Here is a 14829-nt window from a genome sequence, read left to right as displayed (position 1 = left end):
TGGCGTGGCATGAGGGCAGCTGAAGGCTGCGCAGGGACAATTTGGTGTGCGCTGTGGACACTGGGTCGTGCAGGGGGGGGGGGGGTTGGGCAGCATGTAACCCAGGAGAAGTGGCAGTGGAGTGTCATGCAGGCAGTGATTGTGCTTTGTTGGAGGTAGTGTGGTGCTTAGCTAAGGTATGCATTGCTAATGAGGGCTTTTCAGAAGTAAACGTTGGGGGGGGGCCCACTTTTGCCGCTATTGTGGCTTAATAGTGGGACCTGTGAACTTGAGATGCAGCCCAACATGTAACCCCTCGCCTGCCCTATCCGTTGCTGTGTCGTTCCTATCACTTTCTTGAATTGCCCAGATTTTCACAAACGAAAACCTTAGCGAGCATCGGCGATATACAAAAATGCTCGGGTCGCCCATTGACTTCAATGGGGTTCGTTATTCGAAACGAACCCTGGAGCATCGCGAAAAGTTCGTCTCGAGTAACGAGCACCCGAGCATTTTGGTGCTCGCTCATCTCTATTAAACACAACTAGCAGCCAGTAGCTGTGGATGGGGTGGGCTGAGAAGGACCACAGGGCTCTGTGATTGGTTGCACCTTGTGACATCCCGGCAACAGGCTGACAGCAGCCTGTAAATACAGACTCGGCAGGGTGTACAGAGGTGGCCAGATTTTCAGCCTGAGGGCAGATTCCGATGAGTGTGAATTTCTCCCCAATTGTGCTTCAGAGAAAAGATAGAACCTGCACTAAAGATCGGGCGGCCTCTATCTTCCCATGGTTATTTTCAAACTCCTGCAATCTGGCGGGGAGTTTGAAAAGCTGGCAAAGGGGAAGGGATTCCCCTCATTCAGGTGCACTTATGCTCCATACCACCAAGCATAGTTGTGCCCAGACTCATCAGAATAAGCCCTAATCGTTGGATTGCATGCCCTCCTGCCAAGCCACCCTTACCACAGCTGTCCTTCATCGACTGACAATATCGAAAGCAGAGGAGAAGATAATGGGGGGCTACCTAGGTTTTGTGTTGTGGGTTCCTGTTTCCTGTCCCGAAACAAACTGTGGTTGAACGAATCCTTCGTATGAGAGAACTCAACAGAGATGAACGGACCCCATTGACTATTATGGCGTCTGTACCGCTTTTTTTTAAACTGTCTGTTTCCCAGACTAAATAACACAGCTTGACTATTAATTTATCTGTGATTTTTGAATGAATCTATGCTAGAGGTTACAAGAAGATCATGTGATGCAGATATGAACAAAGCCTCAAAGAAACATTTTGTAAATGTTCTTGCATGTATCTTCTAACATGTTTTCCCCATAGCAGTCAACAAAGTCCTTTTAATTAAAATACCACATTTTGTCAGTACAACAGTATAAATTACCACATTGTTAAACACGTGCTACTGTACAAATGGTATCTTATTCATCTAGTCTAGTTTGGCAAAAAACGTTATAAAACTACATTTAGGCTGGCTTTACTGGGGTGTATTTGCACACACAAAATTTGCATGCACAATGTACAGTATATAAAACCCATTGATTTCAGTTGCTTGCAAAAAAAACCAAAAACCGGAACATGCTCTATTTTCCTGCTCAAAAAAGTCCCCATAAATGAGGATGCATGATACGCTGTGTAATTACACAGGAAAAGACATCTTGTACTCCAGCAAAATATTATAATAATCTTTATTTGTATAGCGCCAACATAATCCACAGCGCTTACATAGACAGGGGGAATACAGAGAGACAAAAGTACAAATATTACAGAACCACGGTTACATAGTAATCAGTTGATGGAAACAATAAGGGTGAGGGTCCTGCTCCAATGAGCTTACATACTACAAGTAATGGGGTGATACAGAAGGTAAAGGGGCTGGAGATGTGCGCGGTATGGCGAGGTGGAGAGTTAGGGATGCTATACACATAGACAATGGTCAGACATTTAGCCGTGTGATGGCAGAAACAGTATGACTGCAGGGACAGTTGATGGTGGCTAGCAGGGATTGCAGTCAGTAGGTCAGGGAGCATGTTATCAGGTGGCGTACAGAGGGGTTTGTTTAGGATATGCGGTATGCCTCCCTGAAGAGGTGCGTTTTTAGAGCACGCCTGAAGTTCTGCGAGTCCTGGATTGCTCGGGTAGCCTTTGGCAGTGCGTTCCAGAGGATCGGTGCTGCTCTGGAGAAGTCTTGGAGGCAGGAATGAGAAGTTCGAATTAAAGGGGCGCTCAGTCTAGTTTCGTTAGTAGAGCGAAGAGCCCGGGCTGGGTGATGGATTGAGATTAGGAAGGCAATGTAGGGGGGGCGCAGTGCTGTGGAGGGCTTTATGGATGAAGGTAGTGAGTTTAAATTGAATTTTGGCCTTAATAGACCACGTATAGTGCATTAGTAGATCAACCTCTACCAATACACTATGTGTGATTAAGTAGTCTAAGGATGGTTGTGGCCACCTAAAAATAACACATGGAACAGGTGGAACGGAGAGACCACCAAGAAGATCATCTGCAGGCAATATCCCACCTGCACCTTTCGATGGACAGAATTTTGTGTTAAAACCAGAGGGTCACTTTAAGATATGTTAGCATCACTATATAGTAACAATAACAAATTATTATTATTATTATTAAAATGTTATTACTATATTTATATAGCGCCAACATATTCCGCAGCGCTTACAAAACGGGTGAGCAAAAAACAAAGATACAAAAACCACGGTTATGTCTAGCAATCAGCTGATGGAAACAGTAGGGGTAAGGAGCCTATATACTACAAATAATGGGACAGCAGGGATTGCAATCAGTAGGGCAGGGAGCATGTTATCAGGCGGAGTACAGAGAGGTTTGGTTTAGGGTATATGCTATGCTTACCTGAAGAGGTGCATTTTTAGAGCACGCCTGAAGTTTAGTCAGGGATTGCCCGGTTAGTTTTTGGTAGTGCATTCCAGAGGACTGATGCTGCTCTGGAAAAGTCTTGGAGGCAGAAATGAAAGGTTCGTATTAAAGGGGCACTTAATTTGATTTTGTTAGCGGAGCAGAGGGCATGAGCTGGGTGGTGGATTGAGATGAGGGATGCAATGTAGGGCGGCGCGGTGCTATGGAGAGCTTTATGGAGGAGAGTAGTAAGTTTAAAATGAATTCTGTATTTGACGGGCAGCCAGTGCAATGACTGGCACAGGGCAGAGGCATCCGAGTAGCGGCTGGACAGGAAGATGAGCCTGGCTGCCGCATTCAGGATGGATTGGAGGGGAAAGAGTCTGGCGCAGGGGAGGCTGATCAGCAGTGAGTAGCAATAATCGAACTAAGAGTGGATGAGGGCAACAGTAAGCGGTTTTAGTGTGTCCACAGTAAGGTCAGATTCTTGCAATGTTCTTGAGGTGCCAGGATGAAGTCAGTTAGTAGAGGGCAGAAACACCAGTAGGTCAGTTTTTCAGAGGTTCAGTTTTAGGTAAAGAGAGGACATAGTATTAGAGACAGTGGGCAGACAGTGGCGTTATGGAGGACTGTTGCTGTGATGTAATGGGAGGAGGTGTACAAATGGGTATCGTCAGCATAGAAATGGTGCTGAAAGCCAAAACTCCTGATGGTTTGTCCAATAGGGGCAGTGTAGATGGAAAAGAGGAGGGGGCCGAGGACCGAGCCCTGGGGGACCCCAACAGTAAGGGGAAGAGGGGGGAAAGGTAGAGCCAGCAACGGAGACATTGAATATGCGGTCAGATAAGTAGGAGGAGAACCATGAGAGGGCAGTGTCCTTTAGTCCAATGGAGCAAAGCACACTGAGGAGGAGTTTGTGCTCAACAGTGTCAAATGCTGCAGAGAAATTGAGGAGGATCAGTAGAGAGTAGTCGCACCTCCATTTGGCCGTCAGGAGGTCGCTTGACACTTTTGTACAGGTGGTTTCTGTCTAGTGTAGAGGGCGAAAGCCAGACTGGAGTGGGTCAAGAAGAGAGTTTCCTGATAGATAGCCTATAAGGCGAGAGTAAACCAGGCGATCCAATAGTTTGGAGATGAAGGGGAGGTTGGAGATGGGTCGGTAGTTGGCAGCATCGGTCAAGTCAAGAGTCGGTTTCTTTAGCAGTGGGGATATGATAGCATGTTTGAATGAGGAGGGGAAAATACAAAAGGTCAGAGAGAGGTTAAATATAGTGGTGAAATGCGAGATAACCACTGGGGAGAGGGATCGGAGGAGGTGTGAAGGGAGAGGGTCGCTAGCGCAGGTGGTGAGGCGAGCAGTGGGGTCCAATCTGGAGACTTCTTCCTTTGTCATTGGTCTGAATACAGAGAGAAAGCAGGAGCTAGATGCAGTACTTATGCAACTAGGGTCGGGGATAGTCTGAGATTGGGAGATTATTTCCTGCCGGACTTTGTTGACTTTCTTTTTGAAATAAGCAGCCAGATCTTCTGCATTGAGATCTATAATGGGTGGCTGCAATTTAGGGCTGAGAAGGGAGAGAAAAGTGTCAAAGAGTCATTTAGGGTTGTGAAATAGTGAGGAGACGAGAGAGGTGAAGTAGACTTGCTTGGCATGGTGGAGGGCTAAGTTGTAGGATCTGAGCATCAATTTGAAGTGGAGAAAGTCTGCGGACGTTTGCGACTTTCTCCACAGCCATTCAGCATGCCTAGAGTACTGCCTGAGGAAGCGTGTTTGGGGTGTGAACCAGGGTTGCCAACGTCTGCACCGGATGATTTGGGTCACGGGGGGTGCCGCTTCATCCCGGGCATGTTTGAAAGTGGGGTTGTAATATGCGCAGCCAGGTTGGGGCAGGAGAGGAGACAGATAGGAGACAGATAGGGGACAGAGAGGACTGTAGGGACTCAGCAAAGTCCTGGGTGTGAACAGCCTGAAGGATCCTGTAAATACGGTAGGTAGGAGGGTCTGGAGAGATGCTAGGGAGCTTGACAGAGAAAGAGAGGTTATGGTCCGAGAGCAGGAGAGGGGAGTTAGTGAAGTGGGAGCAGAGCTGAGACGGAGGAAGACCAGATCAAGAGGATTGCCATCTTTGCGAATGGAAGAGGCTGTGAGAGACCAAGAGAGGAGGTGAGCGATAGAAGCTGAAAGGCAAATGGGGAGATGGGGTCAGTTATGGGGATATTAAAGTTGCCTAAGATGAGGGTCAGGATTTCACAGGATAGAAAGTGGGGGAGCCAGGTGTCAAAGTGATCCAGAAACAGGTGGGGAGGACCTGGGTGGTGATAGATAACTGCTACTCGCATGGGCAGTGGACAAAAGGAAAGTGAGTGAAGGAACGGGGGGGGGGGGGGGGGGGGGTGGCCTGGTAGCTACATTTCGGGGAGAGTAGAGCACCTACTCCTCCACCACGCCTGCTTTACGGTCTTCGGGTGTGGGAGACCTGCAGGTCGTTATAAGACAATACAGAAGGGAGGCCACGTCAGACTGCTGTATCCATGTTTCTATGAGAGCTAGCAGATTTAGAGATTTAGTAGTGAAAAAGTAATGGATGGTGGGGAGTTTATTGCATGCTGACGGGCAGTTGTATAGCACACATTTAAAGGAGTCAGCGAAGGGTATGCATGGGCTAGTAGTTGGGCTTGAAGGGTCTCTAAATGAAGCAGGTAGAGGGTAATAGTTAGGAGCAGTGGAGGGTGGACCAGGATTGGGAGGAATATCCTCAGCTGCTACTAGCAGCAGGATAGCAAGGGTGAGCAGGTGGTTGGGAGATTTATGAGGGTGGCTGCTATGTTATTTAGTGGCATTAGGGAGTTTGAGGCTCAGTAAGAAAGTAAAGAGTGTATGTAAACTGTCCATGGGTGAGGATAGGAGAGATGGGCTGATTTGAATAAAGTGCACCTTAGGTGGGCTTTGGAAATAGGTTCTAAAGCAAACAGCAAAAATGAGAATACAGGTGATCATTAGTGATAGTTGTGAAGTGCAAGGCATTTAGGCAGACTTTGTGGCCTACCTGTCTCCTGCCCTGTTGAAATGCCATTTCTAAAGGAGTGAAACACTCGATTTAGCTCACACTTCATACAGCTCACACGCGTGGAAACCACGCACGTGGCTATGATGGTAATACTGATTTTATTATGCAGTTTAGAATACAACAAGGATACAGCCAGGAGTGGCTACTTAGATTGCATTAACTAGGCAGCTGGAGTTAGCATTGCACATATGGCATTATTATCGAATTGGTGTGAATCTGAATGCCAGAACCCCCCCCCCCCCAATTCAGGGTTCCAGCTTTTCCAATTTCCCAACAGTTACCACCCACCAATTGGAAAGCAATGTTATACATTTTATAAAATGGGAATATTTGAGTTAAATAGTCTAGAATTCTAAAACAAACAACATTCTAAAAGGAGAAGAAAATATAAAAGTACCTGACTCCATGAGAAAGTGAGCGGTAAATAAAGTGATCCTCACTCACAATGAAACAGATAGATCTGGGAACATGTTTAAAAATGAATGTAGTTGAGAGGGTTGAAAGAACAAGGTGATACTCTTTCACTCTGGTCGTATGGTAATCAGATAGCTGGAGATCTTTCCCTATTATTTATTAACATTTAATGTTTTTTTTGTTATTTTTGCGTGCACTGTGCTCTAGAATAACACATATTATATTATTTTGCCTAGTTTATAAATAGCATGGAAAAAAAGTTTGCAGAATCCTTTTTGTCAGTCTTTTGGCTGTTTTGAATTGTTGGATTTTGCACTAAAAATCATGCCGTGATGAAATCTGACCAGGACATGTCTTTCATAAATTCTTGCTAGTAATCTCACTTGTTTTCCTAACTGTCTCTCATTTTCTTTTAAAGGGGCACTTACTTTTCTGATAACCTATGCTCATCTAATAAAATGTGTAATGAATATTGATGGTAATATACTTTTTAATGAAAGTATATTACTATGAATATGATAATATACTTTTATTAAAAATGTTATTTTACCACTGTAAATCAAGCTTGAAGTGGCTGCCACTAGGGGCCTCCCTTGCAGCCCACTTGCAATCCACTGCCTGTTGCTAGGCATTGAGCTTCTGTAGTTACTGGATGATAGAATATGATAGAGGAGCTATCTTCACAGGATGCTCCTCTGCACTCACAAGCTGACAGATCTGCAGACACAGTGCTTGCAATCTCTACAATCTCTGCCTCTCCTGCTGTTACACAATGTGTATGTGTTTGCACATTATTTTACGTTTACTAACCAGTTGTCCAGAATTTCTCTGAATGCTTGAGTCACCTTGGGAAAGCAGGAGAAAGCATTCAGGTAATGCCTCCCTGCTGATTGGACGAGAGACTGTTAAATTTATCCTGGACTAACAAACCCCTGAGATGACTTGGCACTGGAGCAGTCAGGACTGATGTGTTAGTTTCCTACACAAAGCTAGATGCAGGAGCGGACAAAACTGAGAGGTAGCGTGCAAAACCAGGCACTCTGAAACCCTCCGACAGAACCAGCCTTGTGCAGAGCACCCATTCCGAAAGGAATGACCCCACTTCTACCACAAGGACAGGTCCAAGGTCAGAGGGGAAACATAATAAAGTAAACCAGGGACAAATAAAAACTGACAATAAATAAAAGACAAGAACACAAAATGCAAGACAAACAGAAACACGGGGAACAAACCAGAACACAGGAGCATTGAGCAAGCTTACTTGATTAGGAACAATGACGTATAACTGGCACTCCCAACCAGGGAGAGCTGGGTTATATAGGGAGTGGGGAGAAACTGATTGGTTGACAGAGCTGTCAATTACCAGGCACTACCTCAGCTAACAGCTGCAGGACCAATTAACCTAACTAGACAGGACCAAAGACATTAACCCTAGCTACACCGGATAGAACCCACAGAAGCAAAGGTGTGCTGGCAGTGATTATACAAAGCAATGCAGTATGGGAAGTGAGAGAAAGGAAGTGCAGGACAGTGAAGTACTGTTAGATGGGTCAGCTTGCGACATGCTCCCTGCCTGAAACTGGATTGCAAGCAGAATGGCAGCAGAAAAATGACCACCTGAAAATGAGAACTTATAAACATGAAACAAGGTGCAAACAGCAGCAAATGAGTGGATAAGGAGAACCTCTTATATTTTAGAAAGCTTGTTGGAAACTCTTGTACATTTTTAAAGTCTATGAATTCATCTTGCATTGCCATGCACAAGCCTTTGTTAAACAGCAACTTTGTACAACAGCTTTGACAACATCAATACTCTTGGCGGTTGCAATACTTAGCTTAAGCACAAAATCCACATGGTTGCAGCTATAAACAAGGTGACACTATTGTTTACATTTTACAAGGCTTAAACTTGTTTTTTAGGGAGGAAACTACTGCTGACCTATGATCTACACAGCGTTTTATGCATACGGCCATGGATATGAGTTCTCACTCACAGGAAAAAATCTGTTACACATATAAGAAAATTCTTAACAGATCTGCTATACTGTATCTTCTATTTTACCGATTACAAAACATAATATTTCTGTGGAAATCTTATGAAATGTACTTTTTTTTTAAAGTGCCTATCTGTTTCAGAAAATATATGAGGCAAACAAAAACCTTCCAACTGGTGGAGAGCTATTAGAATTCTAGAACACACCTTTTCATGGAGAAGAATGCAGTCTTTTCACCTCTCTTGTTTCCTACAATCTGGATTGTGACCTTATTGCTCCACCCTGCTCGGCCCTCAGCATATGTTATTTTCTTATCAAAATATTAGAGTTCTTCCCTCTATGCAGAACATATGAGACATTGCAGCTTTCATGGTTAATAGGACAATGTACTGCTTTTATAGTGGGTTAAAAATACTTAATAGCATAATTGAATTCCTTGCACTAGTTAAGTCTCTCCAGGGTTTTCCTTAGGCTGCCTGTCAAGGAGCCGGCAGACGTATCTCGGCTGTCAGCCTATCTGACAGATAGGCTGACTGCGGAGAATCGCGGCAAATCGCAGCATGCTGTGAATTGCCGGCCGCGAGTCGAGAATCACAATGATTCTCCGCTTGTGGACAGGGCGGCTGCGCTCTCCATAGCAATGCCATAGTGACCATTTCTTCTGCGCACCCCCTGCAGTACTTTCATGTAAGTAGGTAGCATGAGTTAGTATTGCCAGGTATTTTACACTAGCTTTTATTCAGTAAATTCACATTTTTTCCAGTGAAATTCATCTTTCTTTCTATAAGGAAAATAGTGTTCGATGTGTAGCGGACATGGTCAGGGAAAGATGGTGGGGTAAACTCTTCCATGGTCACAGGTGGCACTACCATCTTCTCCCTCACAAACCTCACATAGCTGTCGGCCCAGCCGTATGCAGGGCCCAGCATAACGATGCTGGATTGATTTATTACCTGTTCATTTTCGTGACGCCAGTGCCCCTTTGTAGTGAACACAGTAAATAACAAAGCCCACAATCAAGGAATCAAGGCACACAGATGTCTTTTACTTGAATAGTCAAATGCTAATTTCTACATTACACAGCATTAAACTGTCTTCAGCATAACAATGCAAACACTCCTTCTCCTTATTTTTCCCTCAACAAGTTTGTATCCAGAATTAACTTTTCCGTTTGAATATCCACAGTCTCAGTTATCTGTCGGACCGTTACTGGGGTGTACCTGTTACTTGTTTGACACGTATCACATACACTGCACTTTCCTCTGTTTAGCCACTCTCATCAGTCTAATTACTGAACAGGATCTGCTCCTCGCCACCTCTGAAGGAAACACATTCCATAGCTGCGGGCCTAAGCCCGGGACTCGGCACGGGTAAGCTTCAGCTTTCTGGTCTCCTCATACGGTCTCCTTTTCAGATCACATCTTCACAAACGATCTTGACCAACCTTCACTGCTGCTCTCTCTCACATCACACCTTTCTCTCTTCCTCTCTGACTACCACTCTACTCTGGCCCCTCCCCCAAAAGCTCCTGACTAACCCCTCATATGTCACATGCTCAGCATGGTAGGGAGACAGACCACATAATTAACATAGGTTGAATCAACACAACACATAGACAAACACGAATACAATACACAAAAAGAAGACACAACATCACAGAGAGACACTCTAACTCTGGGCCACTACAGATGTATATATCATATTTCTATCTTTAGTTCTACATTTGCTCCAAGTCCCAATTTATAAATCAATATGACCAGTTTTTTATGAGTGACCCAGCCACCATAGCCGTAGCATCAGGGCTGAAGTTATAGCAGTTGCACCCATGTCCTGGTGCTTGAGGGGGCCCAGAGACTTCAAGTTACTGCTCTACCCAACTATCTTTGAAAAATCAAGACAAGTACTTATTTTACAAAGTCTTCCTTTTGCTCCTGTATTTGCCATCCATATACCTCCTTATAATGTTTTTCAACTAAGACTTTTTTATTATGGCTGTGCTTGAGAAACCAGTCTGTCCTGTCTTATACTTTGCTATGGATTTGCTGTTATTGCATTTTCCAACCCTACACAGTCTACAGTTTTATAGCTAAAGGACACAAATTTGTTCCGGGATTGGAGCTGTTCAGTAATATTAACTGACAAACTTTGTTTGTGACATCTTGCTATAAATTTGTTGATTCACAACCCCTTTTTGGTTCTCCAAGATGGCCAGAGCTCTCTTCTCACTGCCCATTGTACACTAGAGTAACTCAAAAGACTTTATGTTGCTAGTTAGAGAATTGGTGTAGTGCATAGGTAGTCTAAGACATTACCAATGTACAGTACAATGTGCTTTGCATAGTCAAAGAGCTGCGTCTATTTTATAAGATTAAAGGGGTTGTCCCGCGGCAGCAAGTGGGTCTATACACTTCTGTATGGCCATATTAATGCACTTTGTAATGTACATTGTGCATTAATTATGAGCCATACAGAAGTTATTCACTTACCTGCTCCGTTGCTGGCGTCCTCGTCTCCATGGTGCCGACTAATTTTCGGCCTCCGATGGCCAAATTAGCCGCGCTTGCGCAGTCCGGGTCTTCTGCTTTCTTCAATGGGGCTCCGTGTAGCTCCGCCCCATCACGTGCCGATTCCAGCCAATCAGGAGGCTGGAATCGGCAATGGACCGCACAGAAGAGCTGCGGTCCACGGAGGAAGAGGATCCCGGCGGCCATCTTCACCGGTAAGTATAGAAGTCACCGGAGCGCGGGGATTAAGGTAAGCGCTGAGCGTTTTTTTTTTTTACGTCCCTGCATCGGGGTTGTCTCGCGCTGAACGGGGGGGGTTGAAAAAAAAAAAACCCCGTTTCGGCGTGGGACAACCCCTTTAAGGTCCCCTGTCCACAGGTGTTGCAGTATCCCACGGCAGAGATCAGGGAACCGCCGCCCGGGAGCAGGAGCCGGCAGACGGTTCTCCGCAGTTTAGCCTATCTGACAAATAGGCTGACCGTGGAGAATCGGGAAAATTCGCAGCATGCCAATGCAATTTGCGGCCCGGCAATTCGCGGCCCAGCAATTCACATGCTGCCAATTTCTGGGCCGGGAGCGGAGAAATGCAATGATTCTCTGCTCGTGGACACGGGGCCGGCGCTTTCCATAGCAACGCTATGGAAAGCTTCAGCCGGCGTAATTCGCCGGCAATTTACCGCCGTCGAAATCACTGCCGTGGACAGGGGGCCTAAAGAGGGGTCTAGTAAATGGCAGATTTGTGTCAGTGTGCCACAAATTCAGTTTGTTGAGTAATATTATCCTCTCCCTTGCTTCTTGTAAAACAACAGTATCATTGAGCTATTAGACAGTTTAGTAGTAAAACAAGCTTACCTTAGACTGTCTAAGATCCTTCTTCTTCTGGCATGCTGTTAGTCTTGCTGTGACTTGTTCTCCGGATAGCTGTGTGCGCACATTTACTCATATACTGTAAGTCCTACTCAGATGAGCACCTGTAAATTTTGCTAGTTTTCTGGAAAAGGGGATGTATAGAAGAACATGACTGCTGACAGTCGTAGGACTTACCACGGCGTATAATGAACTTTACTCTAAAGAATCTATAAAAAAGGTTTGACCAAACAGAATATTTGAGGATAACATTTAGTATAACACTGCGCAATGTTTAGTAGAACATAGTAGTATCTCTATATCCTAGATTGTAGCATCAAATCTGAATAATTTTGTTCGCAAACTTTAAGTTTTCCTATCTACAATCCTCAGAAAGCCGGACAGATTGAAGAGCAGCAGCCAGGTACGTGTTCTCTGGACTTCAGTGCCCAGCAAATGTACTCTAAGAATTGGAACAACAGATAACCGGCCACTTGACACTAGGGCAAATACCCACGAGAGAAGTGACTGAAACAATTCTTCATCAGACCTAAGGGTGCGTTCACCCGAGCGCATAAACGGCGCGTTTTTGCGACCAAACATATATACGTGACCATCTGAGGCAATGGTTTCGAATGTATTCGTTCACATGGGCGATTTTACGGCGCGTAAAAACGGCAACCCGCGGAAAAACGGACATACGCGACCGAAATACGTGCCGGCGAATATTCGATGGCCGAAAAGACCGTTTGAAAAGTAGGAACAAACGAAAATACGCTTTCTAGCTCTGGTCATGATCAGTGAAAAACGTTCTTTTCAGGCGATTATACGCTGCGCTCGTGCGAACGTAAATACGCCTACGCTCGTGTGAACGCACCCTAAGGCTGAGTTCAGATGGGGTGGATTTGCCGCGGAAATTCCGTCTGGAATTTCGCCGAGGCAGACCCGCCTTTAGCTGCTAATCCCACGGTTAGCCAGCCATGTGGATTCGATGGCTGCAGCATGTTCATTTTTTTTCTTCTTCCGCTGCAGCCGTGCTCTCCTCTATGAGAGCGCCGGCTGCAGCAGAATAGTGAGCGGCCAGGCCGCTTCAAAACCCGCGACTATGTGCCATGGGTTTTGAAGCAGCGCTTCTCCCAGCGGAAATCTTGCGGTTTTTCGCTTTGGCCAAACCGCGAGATTTCCGCCGGGATTCTGGTGTGTGTGAACCCAGCCTAAGGCTTCTTTCACATAAGCGCATATCGGCCGGCATTTCCCCTCCTGCCTCATCGCAGGCTTACCTGTCTTCCTCCCCTCTCGTTCTGTGTAATGGGAGAGGGTGGGACGGGGGCGGAGATAAGTGCTGATCCGCCCTGTCTCCTGCCATTGATGCTATGGACAAGGGCGTGATGGGGCGGAGCTAAGTGTCCACCCTGTCCCCGCCCCTTGTCCATAGCTATCAATGGGAGGAGGTGGGGCGGACCGGCGCTTAGCTCCGCCCCATCCTGCCCCCTCATATTGCACAGAACGAGAGGGGAGGAAGACAGGTAAGCCTGCGATGAGAAGGGAGGGGAAATGGGCAATGGCCCGGTGAGCTCGGCGCATTTGCACCGGGCTCACTAGGCCGTCTAAACAGGCGCACAAACGTTTGATTTGTGTGCCCGTTCACCAAAGTTTTCCCAACTAACGTAGCGTTTTCACGGCCGGCGGATATGCGCTCGTGGGCAAGAAGCCTAAGCCTGGGCTCACACAGGGCGGATTTGCCGCATGGAATTTCGCCGCAGCAAATCCGCCCGCGGCCGCTAATCTCGGGATTAGCCAGCCATGTGGACGAGATTTCTCAGAAATCTCGTCCACACGGGACGGCCAATCCGGAGCCGCGGTTTCAAAAGATGCAGCATGTCTATTTATTGTTTACTTTCATCGCGGCTGCGCTCTCCTCTATGGGAGTGCCGGCCGCAACGGAAAAGCGAGCGGCCGGGCCGCTTTAAAGCTGACGCAGGTTATTCCGCGGCAGTTCTCCCGGCAGAAATCTCGCGGTTTTTGCTGCGGCCAGACCGCGGGATATCCGTCGGGAATACGACCAGTGTGAACCCAGCCTGGGTCATAAAAGCATTAATAACTGTAAAGTGGGGCACATATGTAAAGTGAAGTAGGACATATGCAATGACACAGCACTGACAGATGGAGGCGGAGACAATTTATACATAAAATTGAAACTTTACTTGGAACACAAATATTACATAATAACATAGTATGTTAGGCTGAAAAAAGACATATGTCCATCCAGTTCAGCCTATCCCATCCCCCCTCCAATGTTGATCCAGAGGCAGGTAAAAAACCCAGTGATGTAGAAGCCAATTTTCCTCAATTATGGGAAAAAATTCCTTCCTGACTCCAAGTCTGGCAATCTGAATAATTCCGGGATCTCCAACCCTTCTGAAGTAATTAATGACTATACCATGTACTATTGTAACACTCAAGAAAGGCCTCCAGGCCCCTCTTAAACTTTTATTGAGTTCTCTATCACCATATACTCAGGCAGAGAGTTCCACAGTCTTACTGCTGTTACAGTAAAGAACCCCTTTCTATGTTGGTGTAGAAACCTTCTTTCATCTAGATGTAGAGGGCGCCCTCTTGGTACAGTCACAGTCCTGGGTACACACACACACACACACACACACACTTTTCACGACCACCTATAACTCTGGACTGCGTTTCTTAAGTTCTACCTATAGCTTACAGTATATATGATTTGTCATGGGGCTCACATAGTATTGTACATACAGACATTTGATCATGCAGCTCGCATGATCACATTAATATTGCATTCAAAGAATATTTTCATATTAATTAACAAGGGAAAAAATATATGTAACTTCAGCTTTGTCGTATATACATTGCACATGGGCAACTCTGGGCATGCCTTTTATAGGCAACCAGAAAAGTCATCCAGCCTGCAGCTATCGTAGCATGCTGGCTGTTGTCTGAGTCTTCATCAGAATCGTTTGTCTTTACAAAGGTGAGTTAATTGAATTAATGTGATTAATTGCTCAGAGTTATATTAAATTAAAATGATTAACTACTACATATTTTTATATTATATACTGCAATAGCTGCAACTGTATGAAAATTGATTATGCAGTAGCGTTAGCTCAGGTGACG

General features: G+C 45.6%; 1 protein-coding gene across 2 annotated transcripts in view; it reads right to left on the bottom strand.

The window, feature by feature from the left end:
* LOC136628348 (unconventional myosin-XVIIIa-like) overlaps positions 1-11866 on the bottom strand; it is a 63052-nt gene extending 51186 nt beyond the window's left edge. For both annotated transcript variants that reach the window (XM_066604167.1, XM_066604168.1), the window contains exon 1: positions 11692-11866. The gene's annotated coding sequence lies outside the window, so the exon portion shown is untranslated. The remainder of the gene's footprint in view (positions 1-11691) is intronic.
* Between the last annotated feature and the right edge of the window lie 2963 nt (positions 11867-14829).

The sequence above is a fragment of the Eleutherodactylus coqui genome, chromosome 5 (assembly GCF_035609145.1).
Source record: "Eleutherodactylus coqui strain aEleCoq1 chromosome 5, aEleCoq1.hap1, whole genome shotgun sequence".
NCBI lineage: Eukaryota > Metazoa > Chordata > Amphibia > Anura > Eleutherodactylidae > Eleutherodactylus > Eleutherodactylus coqui.
Note: the sequence above shows the minus strand (reverse complement) of the source record. Positions and strands in the feature narration are given on the sequence as shown.